This window comes from Misgurnus anguillicaudatus, chromosome 7 (genome assembly GCF_027580225.2).
Source record: "Misgurnus anguillicaudatus chromosome 7, ASM2758022v2, whole genome shotgun sequence".
Classification (NCBI taxonomy): Eukaryota; Metazoa; Chordata; class Actinopteri; order Cypriniformes; family Cobitidae; genus Misgurnus; species Misgurnus anguillicaudatus.
The window spans coordinates 29813141-29833267 of NC_073343.2; the positions used below are offsets into that span (position 1 = coordinate 29813141).

At 37.2% G+C, this 20127-nt stretch overlaps 1 protein-coding gene across 2 annotated transcripts in view; it reads left to right on the forward strand.

Moving 5' to 3' along the window:
• htr1d (5-hydroxytryptamine (serotonin) receptor 1D, G protein-coupled) overlaps positions 1 to 20127 on the forward strand; it is a 38979-nt gene that overhangs the window by 14791 nt on the left and 4061 nt on the right. The gene's annotated exons all lie outside the window — the stretch shown is intronic.

The window sequence follows — 20127 nt, forward strand, 5'->3', positions numbered from 1 at the left end:
GTTCAGCGGCAAGCAGCGGAAAAACACCAGCAACCAATCGGAATATAGCCTAGACGTTCTTCGCTGGCTGATTCCGGCGAAACATACAATGTAAACTTTCGTTCCTACCAAAACATTAGTTCACATCGCAGGAAGAATAGGTAGCTATTGTAGTTGATCCGTGATTCATGTTTCATTCGCTTACAGTAACATAAATTTAACCAATTGCACAGATTCAAATAATCAACCAAAACGATTATATAAAAATGCTGTAATTATAAAAGATTTACAATGTCAATGTATTGTTTTTTTCTTTTAACTTTTTTATGGTGACACAGACTTCAGAGCGGCCAAAGCATCAACAAGCTTCCCTGTACTTTTTGACAAGCATCCTTGACCGGGCGACCTGAGCTTCTTTGGAAGCTCAAGTCTGCGGCGGTGTGCACGTACAGTGAGGCAATACATTGGCTGATGATACCTTTGTATTGTTTATTATTTGTTGTACAATGCACTAGTTGGTTGACGTGGTATTTGTCCCGCCTCGATCTCCTCCACTGTGATTGGAGGGCTGAATATAAAGTAGCATTGATGAGTGCAGTGTTTTGTTTTGTCCTCGCTCTAGATCGGATCACTGTTTATGTCACTTCACAAATGAAAACTTGCTTTCCTCTATTTTCGGATACATCAGAGACCTATACAATGAAACTGGTTTAGTTGGTTAGCCATAAGTTTAGGATTAATTTGTGCAAATCCTGGGTTTTTGGTCCCATGAAAATAGCTACAATGCCTGGTCACATTGGCTTGGTTTTGTCAACTTGGAACTAATCCTGTAACCCTGAGTTTGTTTAACCATTTGCATGGTACATGTAAAACCAGACTCTTCGTCAAGCTTTATTTGTCATACACTGACATTTATGCGTTTGGCAGATGGTTTTATCCAAAGCAACTCACATTGCATTACAACACATACATTGTTTTATCACAGTGTGTGTTCCCTGGGTTCAAACCATAGACTGTAAAAAAAGATGGACGTAGTGTCCGTGACGTCACCCATAGGTTTATAAAGATAATTTTTTAAGCCAATAGTAGGCGGTGCCAGCTGCCGCCATCTTGCCCGTGCGTCACCGCGCATCACTCGTAATATATGAAAATGGGTAAAGAGGCGGGACGTGAGTGAAGCTGAAATGGCTGGTTGATGAAACCATGCCCACCTACAGTAGCTCGATTCTATTGACAGCAGTGGCTCAATCGTCACTCAAGTGGCCACGCTCTTAATTTTGCAGAACTTTAAGACTTAATATAATTTAAAGAATGAGTAACAAAAAAAATTTACCCCTTCACAGTTGTCATGAAGGGCAAAATTAGCTATACAAAAAAAACTATTTTTGTACCAGGCTGTAAACATATTTTTGCTGCTCTAAAGATGGCCATTTTAACATGGAGGTCTATGGGAATTAACTTGCCCCTCAGTTCAAACCCAAGACCTTTTGTGCTGCTAACACAATGCTGCACCACTGAGCTATACAGGAGCACAAGTTTTACTCGCGCATATGAAAACAATGCTGTCCTCTATTTTTGGATACAACTGGATGTGTCCATTAGCTCTCCGCTGATTGGCTTGCGTGGCAATGCTTCATATGATTTCCCGCTCATTTCGAATTTTAGCATTTTTTTATCATCGAAGATGTGATTGAGTGTTTGTGGCACAAGTTGCATCACTTGCGTGGCCTGCCGGAAATTCGCATCTTTGCATTGACTTTGTATGTTATCTTCTCATGCCAATAATTAAATTTGCACCTTGGGTTCATGACCACAAACTACTACGCTACTTAGAAGACATCAAATAATTTACATACATACATACATATACATATTTTACTTTTTTTTATAATGCATGCAAATTCACGCTATAGAAAGATTAGTAAAACATATTTTACTAGAAATTGACATTTTTATGGATTTTTGAAACTCAATATGGCACTTACAAATTAAGGTCATGGATTGAGCTCTGATATTGAACAGGTCCTTTGAGCATTTTGTCTGCTAGCATCAACATCATTCTGAGGAGACAATAGTCTGAAACTACAAATCAATATCAGTAAGACTGGCTCTATGCAGTGTAGAAGTCAGTATGATTATGTTTATTACAATACATTGATTGTAAAAGTCTGTTTTTGATTCCTATCTCCCTATATAATTTTTTTTGTATTACATACTTTATATTCCCTCACGTAAAGTGAGTGGCAGCTCTAAATGTCTGCTTTTCTTCCTCCGTCAACAGGCTTTTCCAAACATCAACGGCCTGAGTAACCGCTTTTGTATAATCGTTACCGTTCAACATTTAGCCATCTTCAGATACAAAGCCAAATACAAGTGTGAGGGAAAGAGAGGGCGGAAATGGTGAAAGGTTAGCCTGGGTTCCGCCTTGCTCGCAAATTTATTCACGCTGCAAGTCTAGTATGGAAACTATGGACCAATTTTCCCCCTGAAATTGGGAACCAATCAGAGAACGGGGAGGGGGCAGCAAGACGATGAAGACATTTATGCGACACACTGAAGCAGTTTTGGTTATCCAACACGGCAGCAGATGAGAAGATACTTTTCAATGCAGCCTTAGATAGTGTTCTTAGTAGTTTTGAATGCAAGTTTAATTAAAAAAAGAGCAACTTTTGGCGTTAAATAATTTCATATCCAAGAAGGATGTTTGGATATGGAAAAACATGATAACCACAGAGTTTTATATACAACTGGTTTAGTTGCATACTGTAGCTTTCAGCTGCGTGTACACGTATCGATAAAAGTTGTTTACGTTTGAATTTATGTCGCTCTACATACGTCATCTGGTATAATTTAAATGATTGGCTATGAGCTATGTGCAGATGCATTTAATAGACATTCGTAGCACCCAATAAACAGCTCTGTGCATTCATAAACCACGCCTCAAATACGAGAAAATGAGCATGTGGTTCCAAGACCACCTCTCATTCTCTATGAGACTGGTCTGGTGTTAGCCAGGCAATTGAAAGGTAGCGATGGAGGTCAAACGATTTCTAAGAGACATGCCTTGCAGCGTACTTCACACAAAGTTTTTTTTTTTGAGTGATGTTTTTGGTGCAAATGTAACTTGTATCAGATCTGACAGGAGAGGAGAAAGGTCAGATGAACGCTCTGTTGTGCTTTGGGTAGATTTGTATTACATTTGTTGTTTGGCCTGCTTGTTTCAGCCACACATTTAAATTTGCATCCGTATATAAAAATATAAGAAGCAATATGTCCTTGTAGAAGTGTCCTGAAAATGTTTTAAAAAATAAAAAAGTATCGAGTAGATAAATGTAGGACATCAGGCACTAGCAAAGTCACCTTGTGGCACTTATTTGTGGCATTAAAAAATACCTGCCTGCATTTTACGTTTAAGGGTTGGGCACACTCATATATCCAAAGCAATGTGCATTGCATTTATAATATACATTTTATCAGTATGTTTGTTCACTGGGAATCTAACCCATTTGTGCCTTTAGTGACTCATCTTCTTCAAAACGCCCAAGTCAAACAAATTGCGCTATAACACACACACAAAATAAATGTAATTTGTTTGGCAATATAGCAACCGTGCAGATATCATTCAAATATGATCTAGCTGAGTTTTCGAGCCAGTAATGTAATCATTCAGAATTCTGCAACGTTTGCTGAGACGCTACATAAAATGTCACTCGTAATATTGTCATTGCCGTACCTCTCACCCATCTCACCTCATTAAAGTGACTCTGACAGTCCCCCTGCCCCGAGGACAAAGTCATGCCCACAACTTCATCTCCAAAAAGGACAAACTAAGCTTTTGAAGCTTAGAAACTGCCAGGATGAATTAACTCAATAAAGTACAACCCAAATCCCATTAGATCACAACATCTGCCTTCACAGAGGGTTAAGAGATACCAAAAGTCTAAGGCCTTCAGATTTCAAAGCTTTAGGAACTTTGAATGCTCCATCTAAAGCTACATCAAAACCAGAAGTTCTCTTATCAAATGCCCATAAAAGGTGCTGCTTAATGGAAGTGTGAAATTGCTGTGCTTACCTGATGAATCATACGGAGAGGTGGTAGAGATACAATGGTTTTGTTAACTCCGGACTGATGTTCCTCCTACACAACACAAAAGAACATCCAAGAAGATGAGTGAATGTACTGTAATAGTGCGTGCATTAGCACTTCAGCCACTAGAAGATCCAGATATTCAGAGGTGTTCGGTCATTGTGTTTGGTCCTGGATCTTTTTATGTCAGCCAAAATTTGATAACTCACAACTGCTCTTTTTGAACTATAGTTTTTTTTCCCTCACAGAAACGAATGGAGTAGGCAGGAAAGTATCTCTTGTATGCCCTAAGCATGGGCACAACCCACAATGCCACAGCTCTGACTTTTCATTGCATTTGCGAAACTTTGTTGCAAACTTTTACAGTGGCGGCCGGTGACTTCTTTCGAGGGCGCTCGATGCGAAGTTTATGATTAAAGAGACGCTTGCGTTTGCCGGATACTCGCATAATCTCATGCGTAATCAGAGTTTACTGTAAAGGGAGTGTCTTGTGTGTATTTTGTGAACGTGAGTGTCTCTTTTATCATAAACGTTTTTGACAGGTGTGCAGCAGGCACTTATTTTGACAAAACACGTGATGCACATTGTTCACATGACGCTTCAAACACATATTTTGAAAACACGAACAACACACATGACACTCCGTACACATATTTTGAATTTGTGCCCCTCGGATGAGCTGTCACGAGCCACTACTGCACTTTTAACAGCACTTTTGCTAAATTCTGTTGGCTTACTTATCGAAAATGGCTTTCACTGTAAAAACAAAAACGTTTTGAGAAATAATGTTGCATTTCTTGAATACAAAATCTCCTATTTCCATACTATAGGTGAAAAACTATGTGTAAGGAATAGTATGTTAACCTCAGTATGCAAAAACATATTATGCATCAGAGACACTTTTCTATCTCATGACAAATTAAAAAATTATATAAATTAAAAGTACTGCAAAAATGTGAGCTGCATATCACAATTTTTTTATCATTAATTTTATGCAGTTTATTCAGGTTTGGCAAATGATGTTGGCATTGTTTAAGTTTCTCCCAATGATAATTTTTCTAATTTTATTACTAAAACGCCTGGTCTTGTCTTGGTCTCTGCCTGTTATGGTCTTGGTCATGACTTGGTCTCGCTTTAGGTGGTCTTGACTACAACACTAGACGGAACCATTATAGACCATTTTGCAAGATGTAAACAACACTGGTCCAGAAGCACTTCCTGTTTCAGTTTTTTAACACTACATAAACGTTGGGATAAAATAGAACAAACAGAACATAGAACTGAGTCAAAAAGTTAAAAAAATATATCTTTAAGATATACAGTATGTGAAATAAAGAAAGTGAAACAGGAAGTGCTTCTGGACCAGTGTTGTTTACATCTTGCAGAATGGTCTATATGTGGGTGGGACAAGACACAATTAATTTAAACCTTTTTAACTAGGAGTTACTATAAATAAAAAATTAGTTTAAATAGGCCATATCAAGCTATTCAACTTAATTTAACTTAATAATTTATAACAACTCCTTATTAGTCAAGAAAGTTAAATGAATTGTAAATTTAAGTTAATTAAATTTAAAAATTCAAGTGGAACAAGGATTTTATTTACAGTGTATACACTTTCAGAAAAAAAGACACAAAAGTTGTAACTGGGCCAGCACCTTTTAAAAGGTCCTAACCATGTACCATTTTTATGTCTCTTTGACAGTGATTGTCCGTGCATTTCACACCGAGGCCTTCAGTGGTGTCTTTCTGAATTAATCCATCTCGTAATACCATCATTATGACGTCACAGCAATTGAAACACATCAACCGTTAAATTGCAAAGTCCTCAAGGAATAACAGTCAAATTTTACTTTATTATTGATGAGCTTGATAGCAAAGGACTTCATGTTCCAGCCAAACTCTGAAACTGCATTAGATCTGAGGAAAATAAAAACTTGTGTTAGAGATTGTTATCTGTCATCAAGGTTGAGCTGAGGTGAAGTTAGGATTAGTGGTTTTTGTTATAAGTATCACTACGCATATGTCATATATTTATACTCCACTGACGCAGATCGACGCACATGTAAGTTTGATGTCATTTAATAATAATATCCAAATACAACACCGGATCATACTGCTCTGTTACCATGGCTCCAGCATATTTCATTTAAAACCACTGCCAGACAAATCAGATGTGATGGAACTAAAAAATAAATCAAATAAATTTTCATCCCTCACAGGTTTTCACTCGCAGAACAAACATTACTTTTACTCTATTAACCTAGCACTTTATCTGTAACTGTGTAACTTGTTTTCTGTTATTTTATTTGCATTACATTATTTGACCTTGGAAAACCCCATGAAATCAGTTTTCATTCCAGTTTGGACGTACTTCATACTGAAATAGGATGCTTGGGTGAGATAGCGAATGACTTTAGGTACGCCTGAAAACAATCACATTTTCTGAAACACAAAATGATGCATTACACTCTAAAAATGCTGTTTCAACCCAAGGTTGGGTAAAATAGGGACAAACACAACTGTTGGGTTAAATTAATCTAGAAAATTTGATTGGTTAATTTGTAACCCAGCTGTTGGGTTTGTCCATATTTTACCCAACCATGAGTTATAACAACCCAGCATTTTAGGAGTGTAAGCATAATGTTTCTGACTAACAGCATCACAATTTACTTCCACTTTGTATGGACAAAATAAGGATAATGTAATTCTTTTCTTTTTGTTTCACACAAACAAGAATATTTTAGCAGAATTTGCTTGTTTATTGGGGGCGGGGGGTAATAATTTAAGATTTTTGTCATTTCTGTTGGGCAGCATCATATAATGGACATACCTGTTCATCATATTTCCCTTTAGGGACCTCCATGTTTGCAACGCCTCCAGGAATTAATTTTTTTAATTATGAATTGTGAGGTACAATATATACAGTACTAAAATCACAATTAACTCTTTCCTCGCCAGCATTTTTTGTAATTTTCACAAAAGTTTTATGCTTCTTATGCTTCTTCTTCAAATATATAGGGGTAGGTTTCTTCAAAAATACAAAAAAATTGCAAAAAATGCTCAAATAATTGTATTTTTGTAAAGGACTTTTGTTAGCCATCAGATTACTGTTTTTTGGATCAGTGTGCTTCAGTGTTTATAAGTTGGGCAAGAGCGGCACCTGGTGGATAATAGCGGAAATATGGATTGCCATAAAAACTTGTCATTGACAGGGAAGCGTTTTCTCTTAATTGATTAGATAACTTGTTTAATAGCTCTTATTTATACTGTAGTAACAAGAGTGCTCAATCTTTGTTTACATACAGTACAAGGACCTGGGGCCCATTTCAGAAATAATGTTAAGTGCAAACTCTGAGTATGTAACCCTGAAATCAGGAAAACTCTGGCTTTTCTTTTTTCGAATTGTCAAACCCAAGACAGCGGGGTAAGTCAAGCCTGTTTCAAAAGGAGATGTAACTTATACTCAGAGTCTGTGTAACTTACTCTGTTAACCTGTGAATCTCGTTAGTTCATTTAGTACAATCAATATGTTTATATTATAAAACATGTTTTAGCTGTCTTAAAGTTTTAATGAAATTGCCAGTGCAAGTCAATTTAACTTACTTACTTTATATATTTTATATATTACACTAAAATTTCAATTAAAAATTGAAAACAATTAATTTAAATGACTTGTAAAGCTAATTTTTATATAGTTAGGTGCAGAGACCGTGATTAAAATGCCATGTCCTTTTATTGAGGATCCTGTAGATGATGATATTGTATTTATTTGTAGGGAGTTACATTTATGTTGGGAGAGGATCTTTTGCAGTCATTTTTAATAGATCAATACTCATCCTTACATAACTAATAGCCTTTGTGGCCGTACTCTTACATCTGAACGGTTGCCTTTACGTTTCTTATTAGTTAACTCATCAGAACCGCTGGTCTAGTGCAGTGGTTCTCAAACTGGGGACCGGGGCCCCCGGGGGGCCGCGAGATGGTGCCAGGGGGGCCCCAGTTTTATGACATTTTATAAAATATCATGAAAATGAATTTATCGTGAATTCTGTGTAATTAAATCAAAAAAATATATAAGGCTACTAACCAACAGCACTACTTTTAATTTTATATGTTTTGTTTAATTAAAATGTTACATTTTAGTGCAAAATTGTCATAAATTTTCTTTGGGGGGGCCGCGAAGAAATGCACTGTACACAAATGGGTCCGTACGCTGAAAAAGTTTGAGAACCACTGGTCTAGTGGGTAGTGCTGTGCATAGTGGGTAGACATACTTTCGGCGATCTAACGACTATATCGGTTTTATTAAAGCAACACTATGTAGTTTCCATGTAAAAATGACTTACGGCTCCCCCATGTGGTTGAAAAGCGCAACAGTGCCTGGTATCAGACACTCTTCTGCAAGCAGGGGGAGGGGCGGGGCTGTGTTTCCTACCCTCCACCGCCACTTTCAGAGTGTGCTTGTAGCAGCTAGGAGGCTGCTTAGGTTGCAGCAACAGTACAATTTGTCCATTTAAAAGTTGTTCTATCACTGAAATAATTTTAGAGACATTATTTAAAGGTAAAAAAACTACATAGTGTTGCTTTAATGACAAACATTTGTAAAGTTCATGGCCTTTTATGCCTAATTTCATTTTTAGCTCATCTGCTGTCATGATCTTTTTGTCCATGGGATTGCATCTGCATGAAAATGAAAATAAAGTTAATAACGTACATTCCTCAGTTTATTTACATCTGATATTTTAACCGTGATGAAAAATTAAATGTACGCAATTTCCCACAACAACTTTTTTCTTTAAAATATATGCTCTTGCAGCAGCACTTTCAGTTTTACTAATGAAAAGTATCTAGACCTCTTTTTCACGTGCTGTTTCCATGGTGAATTGTTTTTTCTGTGCTTCATTGATAATGGTTTTTCGTAGTGGTGGCGGACATGCTTAACTCAAAATCAATTTACTTAAGAGTCGATCTGTAACCGAAAACTCAGAGTTTCCCATCTCAGACTAAGTCAACTCATAGTTCAAGTTTTAAGTCAGAGTTGGTTAAAACAGGCTCCTGGTTTGTAGGCTCTGGTGTTGAATCTATTAAAAATGAGTGACAGACTGAAATGATTCTGTGCTAAGATGTTTATTAAAAACAATCATTCTCTCTGTATTGTAAAGTCAAACAGGCAAAAAGTTAGACAACTGACAAATGCAATTTCCTAATTAGAAACGACAAGTTGCGTGTGTTTGTCAGCGTGCAAGCATCCAGGCAACACTGACAATAGATGTCAACAGAATTTGTGCTGTATAAACATTTGTTTAATAAGGCCAACAATCTCAAATTCCTTCTTCGTCCTGATATATTGACCAAGGCTTGTAATTGTATTATTCTGACTTTAACCAATTATACAGAACCAAACAGAATTGGGGACAACATCCTGCTAACATTTGGAGCGTGGCAATACCCTCAGGTTGCTCTCATTAGCAAGCTGCCCGTTGGACCTGATGTAGTCTACAGATAATCCGTTGTTGTTTCTGCAGTTTCACATAAAGTCAGATACAAGTAACAGCACAATTTTGTTTCTTTGTTCTGTGTATCTTTTCTTCCCTTGACATCTAGTTTCGGCATCACACATGTAGCATGCAGTGCTTTAAGTGGTCAATACTACACAGTTTTCTGTTCGCAGGGTAATTCTTGTAAATTCGGCAGCACTCTATCTCTGGTCAACAAGACTCACTTTGACTCTTTCATTATGACTACAGCAAGAGTCTCACGAGTAAACGTTTTGACTATCGGCATTAAATTTGATGCATATTGTTGCTTACTCTGGCCAAGATCTGGCCAAGGTCTGTTTCATGTGCAGCATCACACATGCTTAATTTCACATGACATGTTTTTTTTTTTTTGCACTTTATTTGCAACTATTTACTACATGCTTGCTGACTTGCATGTTAAAAACCATATATATTAATTGGAAATATTGTCATTGATGTGTTTCTGTTTCAAGCACTGATGCATGCAAGACTCAACATCAACCATAATTTTATTCAATAGTCACTTATAAACCTGATTAAGGTAAAATGCATGGGCTTTTATATTCATAATATTTATATCTATAGGGCGATAAATATTCATATTATTTTCACAATAAAAAACTCCCAGACGGCGGACATCTTGTTTTTGCGCTAGACTAGCATACTCTTCTTAAGCCCGCAACACGTGTCATCTTCGTGCTATGTCACAGAAAGCACCAATCAAAACTTCACATGACCAGCAATGAGCAAGTGAAGTGGTTCAACAAACCAAAATAATCCATCATTTATCGGCTTTCATTTATCGGCCTAATTTTGCTATCAGACCGATAACCGATAATATTAAAAATAAGCCGATATATCGTGCATGCCTACTTTTCAGTCCTGAATCTGCATATGAACATAATAGCACCCTCAGTTATAAAAACAGTTTATATTGGCAAAACAGATTTTGCAGACTAACAGACGCATCAAAGCCTTATATCAACACTACTAATCATGCATGATCTTGCAAATTAGTCTCCCTAATTTGCAGTCAATGCATTCTGCTTTTACCCTTCCAACGTACACATAAACGCATTTGATTTAAACCCTCAGCTCATGCACACAGGATATCACATTTAATCCACTGCCTACCGCTTCTCGGGATAAAGCTTCATGTGATTGATCGGTTTCCCAGAGCCAAATTTTAAATTTGAACAGCTTGTGAAATGGTAAAAGCTGACTCTAGGGGCCAGATTTGCTAACAGCTTGTGCCAGTGCAAACCATCATTTTGGCATTAAATAACGACTGTCGGGTTTAACTAAAGACGCGCACTGGATAATTAGTGCTGAAAAGGTGTGGTCTAGTTATTTTTGCATATGCATTTTTAAGAGTTTCCATTTCAGAAGCAAAATCTTTGGGAGGAGATTATTTAATTAATTCACGCATTTACTAATGTTTGCGCGTGTGATACATAGACTGTAAAAAAAGATGGACGACGCCCGTTCGCTCTCTTCCGTGGATGAAAGTGAAGCCGCCAGTGTCACGATATGGCGCTGACATCTTTGGTTTTGAGTTTGTGCAGAAGCGATTTTGGGACCAGTCCTGCGCAGTAGTGAGCAGAAAGTAAAGTCGCAAAATCAAGGCCCCGCACTCGCTCTTGCAGAATGCGCATGATCAATCACAAGCACACGCTGCACTGAACATAGTCCTGCTCTATGTGAACTTTGTCTGCTCCGTTCCTCCTTTACTTTCCATGGCTTGTGCGGCACGCTTGGTGTGATATGACTGGTATTTGCGCCATTATTTAACGCTGAAAAAAAATCATGTCTTAACTCAATTTGCGCTTGAAATGGCTACTGAAATGGCAGCTGTTGCGCCTGTGTTATTTAATTTGTGCTTTATTAGTAAATAACCCGCAGATATTACCACTCCAATCACTTAGTAAATCTGCCTTTAGTTCAGTAGATGAAGACAACTTTTAATACGTCACTTGTGTCCAACTCTGAAAAAATTGACATCTTTGCTATTTAAGTAAAAATTGTATTAAAGATGCACTCAAAATTTTGTATGCATGATACATTGGTGTGCTTGGATGATAAACTGAAGCTTAGCTTTGAAAATAATTTAATGAGGCTTTGTAAAAAAAAATTACACACAGATGCAACATTTATTAAGACATAATGAAATTTGAATATTACCACAAAAGAGGATCAACAAACATTAATAACAGATACAATTTTTATTAAAAAGTTAATTTAAGCTTTTTGTTTATTTATGCATTTTTTATATTTGAATAAAACTCAGATTACACTCCTAATACATTTTGCATTTTTGCTAAATATTTTGTCAAACAAATACCTTTATGGGCGGTTTCCCAGACAGGGCTTACCCTAATCCTACAGTAAAATGCATATTTGAGCTGCTCTAATTTGAAAACACCTTGTTCTGACTGGAGATGTTCCGATACCCGTTTTCTCTTCCCGATACCTGGGCTCAGTACTGATCCATAACATTGGCTGTGTATTTGTATATACAGCTGTATATACTACTATTAGCCCTGTATAAATTTATAAATTATTTTACATCAGATTTATCTCTTAATAAAACATGAACAAATACACACAGTGAACTAGAGTATTTTTATTATCTAAAATACACTTGACTGTAATATTATTTATTTTCCTTACGTGAAAAAGAACTTCAAATGCAGCCACAAATCTAACACTGTAAACTGAAAGTGTATTTTAGTTTTAGAATATAATGGTATAAAAAACAGTGCATCAAATAAATCTAAGAATATAAAACATATATGAATAATATAAGAAAATATTCTCTTTAAAAATTAAAAAGTCTCTCAAAAGTCTAGAAACAATTTAGTTAAATAAAAGGCATTTCGATTTTTAAGTATAAAAGCACAAAAAGGTCCTTTAAAGCACTAAGTGCAGCCACAATGTAGTGAAATAAGAGATTTGAGTAATAAAGAAGAGCACATCCTTCTCTAGCCTTTTGTGTAACCATCATGTTCTTCAGTGCAGGGTTCCCACAGGTCCTTGAAAGTTTGTGAATCTGGGGAAAAAAATTCAAGGCCCTGGGAAGTTTTTGAAAATATACATACATAGATACAGGTCATTAAAAGTGCTTGAATCTATTTTATGCAAGAAGTTTTCTGGAAAACAATTCAAATTATTCCCTGTGTAGTGTAGGATATCATCATAAAAATTCTAGACTTTTTAAGCACACATGCTAAAAATCGCTTTAAATGCTTATATCTTCTGTAGTCGAATGTTGATTCATACCAACATTTTTTTTTTTTGTATATTTGTGTTTGACACATTAAAACGTCTTTGGTTACGTATGTAACTGTTGTTCCCTGAGAAAAGAACGAGATGCTGCGTCTCCCTTGCCATACTTCCTTCTTCCCTGTAACGTCACCTTTTGCGATATTTCAGATAGCGATGTACTTCCTGAATTTGACGTTAACTAAGGTGTGGGAACTCTGTCAGTGTGACGCATCTTTAAATGCTATTAAGTTACTTGTTTAAAGATGCTAATACTTGTGCCACCCATTGAAATTGCAGCATGGCATATGAGACGTCAAAGTTTTACTAGTCAGAAATACTGGACATACGGCTAGTGCATTTTCATTTCATCGTGTAGCGTTAGCTATAGTGGGCATAACTAGTTATTGTTTAAGAAAATGGTATCGGATCGGTACATTGGTTCCAGTACTTGCAGATGCCAATGCCAGAATTTGTTGTGGTATCAACAGCATTTCCAATACTAGTATCAGAATTGGAACAGCCCTAGATCTGACATATCGTAACCAGTCCCTCCAGAAAAACGCGATTATGCGATGCGAAAGTTGAAAAATGTTGCATTTACTTCACACAAGCGCAGCCATGTCCCCTGTTGCCATGGGAACGTTATGAAGTGCAGTGATTATGTGACGTGAACATCATTAAAAAGATGCAAAAGCTGCAAACTGTTTTTGCAAGTTCCTGCGGTTTTGCAAGAACACACAATTTTTTGCATAAAATTGCATAAATATCCTGCAGATTCCATCGCATTTTTAAGAAAACGTGACGCAATATCAAGGATTTTTGCCCGCAACAATAAAAAAAACTCAAGATGCACCCCACTATTGTTTTTTTGTAAGGTTTGTTTGTAAAAACTACTTAAATGTCCTAAAATAACTAAAGCCTGGTCCTGGAATAATCTAAACCCTGTCCAGGAAACCGCCCCTTAAAGTTTAGTGCTTTGTACATTTCATATTTTGAGAATTTAATCTAACCTGAGGGGGCATTAAAAGCAAATATTGTGCAGACGAACATTAGCACTTAGTTTATAATTATAATATTTGTTAACAAAGGCAGTGTATTTTAAGTTACAAGACTTCCCTTGAGCTGTTTCTTTTCTATAAAATATGTAATTTCATAGTGTTTTTCTAAGAAATCGTTGCCATCTTACACAACACAAAAGTCATATGAAAAATGTGCCTTTATTCAGTAATCCTGTTGTTTATTTTCACAGTGTAAAGCCATCTGCTATGTCCACATGGTCATAGACTGAATAATGTTTTGATAGGTTTTGGCATTACTCACAAAGACTTAATTCCACTAAATGTAAAGTAATTATGTTGGCTTGACAAAGCCAACATACTGTTCTTCGATCTAAGCTTATTATTATTATTATTATTATTCTTCTGGTCCACACTTTTTCTAACTGTAACTCCTCCTAGAGCTTTCAAGCTACACCCACAAAACTTTACAAAACTTTTAAGACTGGTACGTAGATTTATGCTATATCTTTTCTAACTGATGGGACCTACCGAATTCCTAAACGGGGCGCTCAAACACCCCAAATTTTCCATTGACTTAACATTGCGACAAACTTTGACGGGTCATAGCTGCAAGCGAGAAATTTGTAGAAACTTGTGGGTTACCACATTTGAAGAGGCTGGCAGGCTCTGTAAGAACATACATCACATTGGGGTGTAAGTCTCACCCCTGGGGTGTAAGAGGCACCCAAATTTCCCCATTGACTTATAATGGGACAGGGAACATGCCCATATAAGGGAATAAAAGCGTCCCAGATGGAATATCTTCACTTTAGAGTGTCGTAGAGACATGGGGGTGGGCTCATTTTACTCAGCCATCCAATCAGTCTCTCTGGATCGTCTCATAGCTGTTAAGCCACGCCCCTAGCAACCATTTTTGGGTACCCTAGCAACATCTCCCATAGACTGCCATTATAAAATGCCCAGATGGATATCTTTGCAGCACAGTGTCACAGAGACATGGGGGTGGGCTCATTTTACTCAGGCATCCAATCAGTCTCTAAGGATTCTTATTGAGGTATTAAGACACGCCCCTAGAAACCAAATATGAGCACCCTAGCAACATAATAAACAAAGCCTTATATCTCTGGATCCGAACATCATAGAGACATGGGGGTTGGGTCTTTTGGTCATGTTAGCCTTATGCTAGTTTCATGCTAAGTCATACTAGCTTCATGCTAGTTTCATGCTAGCTTCATGCTAATTTCATAATAAATCTTGCTAACTTCATGTTTATTCATGTTAGCATCATGTTAGCTTCATGCAAATTCATGTTAGCATCATGCTAACTTCATGCTAATTCATGTTAGCATCATGCTAGCTTCATGCTAATTTATGTTAGCATCATGCTAGCTTAATGCTAATTCATGTTAGCATCATGTTAGCTTCATGCTAATTAATGTTAGCAACATGCTAACTTCATGCTAATTCATGTTAGCATCATGCTAGCTTCATGCTAATTCACGTTAGCATCATGCTAATTCATGTTAGCATTATGCTAGCTTCATGCTAATTCATGTTAACATCATGTTAGCTTCATGTTAGCATCACGTTAGCTTCATGTTAATTCATGTTAGCATCATGCTAGCTTCATGCTAATTCATGTTAGCATCATGCTAGCTTCATGCTAATTCATGTTAGCATCATGCTACCTTCATGCTAATTCATATTAGCATCATGCTAGCTTCATGCTAATTCATGTTAGCTTCATGTTAGCTTCATGCTATTTCATGTTAACATCATGCTAGCTTCATGCTAATTAATGTTAACATCATGCTAGCTTCATGATAATTAATGTTAGCATCATGCTAGCTTCATGCTAATTCATGTTAGCATCATGCTAGCTTCATGCTAATTCATGTTAGCATCATGCTAGCTTCATGATAATTAATGTTAGCATCATGCTAGCTTCATGCTAATTCATATTAGCATCATGCTAGCTTCATGTTAATTCATATTAGCATCATGCTAACTTCATGTTAATTCATATTAGCATCATGCTAGCTTCATGCTAATTCATGTTAGCATCATGCTAGCTTCATGCTAATTCATGTTAGCATCATGCTAGCTTCATGCTAACTTCATGCTAATTCATGTTAGCATCATGCTAGCTTCATGCTAATTCATATTAGCATCATGCTAGATTCATGCTAATTCATATTAGCATCATGCTAGATTCATGCTAATTCATGTTAGCATCATGCTAGCTTCATGCTAATTCATGTTAGCATCATGCTAGCTTCATGCTAATTTAGCTTCATGCTAATTCATGTTAGCATCATGTTAGCTTCATGCTAATTCATGTTAGCATCATGCTAGCTTCATGCTATTTCATGTTAGCATCATGCTATCTTCATGCTAATCATGCTAACTTGATGCTAGCTTCATGTTAATCATGTTAGCTTCATGCTAGCTTCAGGCTAATCATGCTAGCTTCGTGCTAAATCAGGCTAGCTTCATACTTAAACATACTAACAGCCAGATAGCCTACTAAACTATACATCTGTCAAACCTTTTTAAACGTACAGGCTACGCTTTGTCAAGCCAACATAAAGTTTGTCAACAAACTTTTCTATCTAGTTAATTCATTAAAATGTCAATCTCCTACTGTGGTACAATTTACAGACTGTGGTGTTAAGGTGCTGTTGTCTACACCATTTGTCTGCACTTTAACACTAGAGCATGCACACTAATTTAAAAGCATCCTTATTGATTTTTGTGCAACAGAGCCTTGGGCTAGTTAATCTGATCAAAGGTTATTTAGTGTTAGTTCACCCACCTGCAAATGAGATAAGTGATGCCTTGCCCGATTCTGTGAGTGCCTTGAATGAGATACCAATACTGCATACCAAAAACACATCAAATCTGTCTCACTGGCATATATGATCTATTCTGCACATATAAGGGTTTTCAATTATAGTACAAAAATGCAGGGTTCCTACGGGTTCCTGAAATCCTTGAAAGTATCCATATTATTCCTTGTGTAGTGTAGGATAATATCATAAAAATTCGAGACTTTTTAAGCACACTTGCTAAACTGTTCGCTTTAAATGCTTATATCGTCTGTAAGCGAATGTTGGTTCATACCAAAATGCTTTTTTGCAGTGTTTGACACATGAAAATGTCTCGGATTACGTATGTAACTGTGCTGTGTCTCCCTTGCCATACTTCCTGCGTCCCTGTAACGCCGTATTTGGCAAAATTTCAGATAGCGATATACTTCCTGGCTCCAGCGTCACCCTGTCTTTGTCATTAAGCTTCACCATTGGTTGAATTTGATATACACATTCAGACGCACTTACTACTGGAGACGTCCCCAAAGTGTCACCGCAGTGACGCAGCGCGAGTTCCCTCAAAAGGGAACTGTAACAATGTATCTTAAAAGGTAACACAATGTAACCTTGATCTCACTTGAAATGTGGCCCCACATTTAGTCCTTGAATTTGAGGGTATTGGACCTGGAAAGTCTTTGAAAGGTCCTTGAATTTGAAGCTAACTAAGGTGTGGGAACCCTGAAAATGACAATAAATATGAATTTTTCAGACAGGAGATCTGAATGTTTGGCTCTAAACAGCATCACCTACTTCATTTCATGTAGGGAGGTAGGACAGGCAAGACATTTCTATAAATATTTAGGCATTCCTATTCACACACACACAAGCCCTCGAAGAAAGGAAATATCAGAAATCTCTGCAGAGTATATTATTGGAGGCTGGCGGTGCCGAAGTGAAGATGTTGGCAGGTGATTTGACTGATGTGTGACCTGATGGCTGTAGAGTGAGCCGTGCGGTTTGCTTTCTTTTCCCATCAGGACAGAAGCAGAGCGCTTGCGGGTGTCACAGCGTGATGTTAGTCAGACAGAGGAACGGTAGCTTTATGGTGACAGGTTTCCCCATGAGGCACAATCCTCGAGATACTCATCAATCAGAACTAGGGCCTTACAACAAGAGAGCCAAAAGGAATGAAATTATGTTAACTAAGGCAAAAACTTTTCATATTTATAAAAAGAACATTTATTTATAACCCAAGTAAGAAGGGAAAACTTCTTAATTAGCACAATTTCTTGAATGTTAAATAATTTGAAGCCCTTGAGATTTTATATATGTAGAAGTAAGGAGGGTAGAGGTAAGGAGATCAAGAGCTCTGGGAATTGAAATGCCCGATACGGCATATGGGAAGCTAGTGTAATACTCTGCATGAACTCGGACTAAAGTTATCTTCTCAATGTTTAACATTGAATAAATAACTAGAAAAGATGGGAACATTGAGATCGATCCTGGATGACTGATTAACACATGCTGTCTTTTAGCCCTGATTCAATCATTTGCACCATCCACATTATAGACAACAGTGTTGGGGAAAGTTACTTTTAAAAGAAAATGCGTTACAATATTAAGTTACTCCCCAAAAAAGTAACTAATTACGTTACTTAGTTACTTTTCATGGAAAGTAATACTTAAGTTACTTTTAAGTTACTTTTGCTTTATTTTTTGTTGGCTGAGGCTTGATCTCTTTCAGGCCTTGCTGGTGTTTTTTTATGACTGAGAAGTTCTGGATTCAGAAACTGCATATTTTCATCGCAAAAATGTCCAGCACTGGCCTGCCATCTTCGTTTCTGACTCAAACTGTTCCCACTCATGCACGCATGCATAGAGTGCATAATTCTACATGACTGCGTTCAGTTTAATTCAGTACATTATTGTTTTTTTAAACCAAATTTATTAAACTGAAAAGTAACTCGCATTACTTTTTTGAAAAAGTAATTCAAATATTAACCCATTTGCGCCTGATGCTGCGTGCACCAGCATTAGATGTAATGTTTCGGCGCGCAGAATCAGGCGCAAATGGGTTAAAGGTGGAGTCATGACGTTTGAAAAAACACTTTGGAAAAGGGATTTGGGCCGACTACCAAAACACACTTGTAGCAGCAATAAGGGGCATGTCTACTAACCGACATCCTTGCTGGGGTTGCGTATGTGTGGAGCGGGTCTATCAAAAGAAAGTCCAGATTCTATTTGGGTAGGGGCGTTTTTTTTTGTTTAGGTGATTTCAAATATCAACATTGGCTTTCAAACATTGTGCACTCCGCCTTTAATTTGTACATTTAGAAACTAATACCTTACTTTACTCGTTACTTCAGAAAAGTAATATTATTACGTAATGCAAGTTACTTTTAATGCATTACCCCCAACAGTGATAGACAATAACTAGTTATAAAAATCATTCTAAATAAAAAAGATAATAGCAAGCTCATACCACAACTATAACGATACAAGGAGCGATATCATAGGGATCACTGTCGGACCTATTTTTTGCCAACTGATAAATTATAAACTACGGAACGTCAGTGAAATCTATTCAAATTTAAAGCGATACACAAAATAAAGTGTGTTAATTACATCTGCAACAAGAACAGCATTGTAAAACAATACGGACTACCGGCACATCCGGGAACTTGACTGTAAATTTCGTCACCGCCCCTTTTCGGGGGTTAAAAAAGCAGCGCCTCCATTGGCTTCCATTCAAAATGGCGGAGCAAGGCAGCGGTTTTGCGCAGCCGGCAGGCGTGGATGACTTGTGAAGTCACTCAGATTAAACATGTCGAGTATTTATCTGTCCATCCTGCCTGCCATAGAGCGCGAAAGATACATTAACACATTTAATTTGGTCAATATAAAAACATGTCCCTTTCATTCTCACAGCGTCAAATTTGTGTAACAACGCCATCCAGTGATTGCTGGAAATATCGCTAAGCCAGTTAGTTGTATGGCTGGAAGGAAAAGTGCACTCATTACTCTAAATATAAAGACATAATAAATAAATACGAAGTAACTTTCAAATACGAAGTAAAATCATTCACTTGCTTCCCTGTTGACTTGATGAGGTACGTGTTTAATGTCCGGGTAAGACACCTCTGGCCAATAGGGAGCGTTGTTACACAAATTTGATGCTGGGAGAATGAAAGAGACATGTTTTTATATTGACCAAATTAAATGTGTTAATGTATCTTTCGCGCTCTATGGCCGGCAGGGTGGACAGATAATTACTCAACGTGTTTAATCTGATTGATTTCATAAGTTATTTACGCCTGCCGGCTGTGTACGAAGGTTGCTTTGTTCCGCTATTTTGAATGGAAGTCAATGGAACGTCTAGTGCGATTTCCCCCCAAAAGTGGGCGTGAACCTGTTCAGAGACATTCTATGACGTTGCGCCGGTTGTG